Below are 703 nucleotides of genomic sequence, written 5' to 3' on the forward strand. Positions count from 1 at the left end.
CGGAGCTTGCAGTGAGCTGAGATCCGGCCACTGCACTCCAGCCTGGGCGGCAGAGCAAGACTCCGTCTCAAAAAAAAAAAAAAAAAAAAAAAGTGCTGGGATTACAGGCGTGAGCCACCATGCCCAGTCAATTTTTTGCATGTTTTTAACTGCCCACAGTGACTCTGTATTATCTTCAGTATAATAAAATTCACTGGGGTCCTGTATCTGATTACAAAAGCATTTTGTGCTCAATGCAGAAAACCTGCAAAGCACAAACAGGAAATCACCTTAATCCCATCATTTAAACATAACAGCTGTTAACATTTTGGCATATGTCTTTCTAGACTTTTCTCTATGTAAAAATGTTTCATCTTTGTGATCTCAAAAAAAGTAAACATTTAAGAGACAAAGCTGGGGCCAGGTGTGGTGGCTCAGGCCTGTAATCAGCATTTTGGGAGGCCAACACAGCCAGATCACTTGAAGTCATGAGTTTGAGACCAGCCTGGCCAACATGGCGAAACCCCATCTCTACTAAAAATACAAAAATTACCTGGGTATGGTAGTGCGCCCCTATAATCCCAGCTACTCAGGCACAAGAATCACTTGAACCCAGGAAGCAGAGTTTGCAGTGAGCCAAGAGCACGCCATGTACTCCAGCCTGGGCAACACAGTGAGACTGTCTCAAAAAAAAAAAGAAAAAAAAAAAAAGAGAGACAAAACC

Source organism: Macaca nemestrina, chromosome 7 (genome assembly GCF_043159975.1).
Source record: "Macaca nemestrina isolate mMacNem1 chromosome 7, mMacNem.hap1, whole genome shotgun sequence".
NCBI classification, from domain to species: Eukaryota; Metazoa; Chordata; class Mammalia; order Primates; family Cercopithecidae; genus Macaca; species Macaca nemestrina.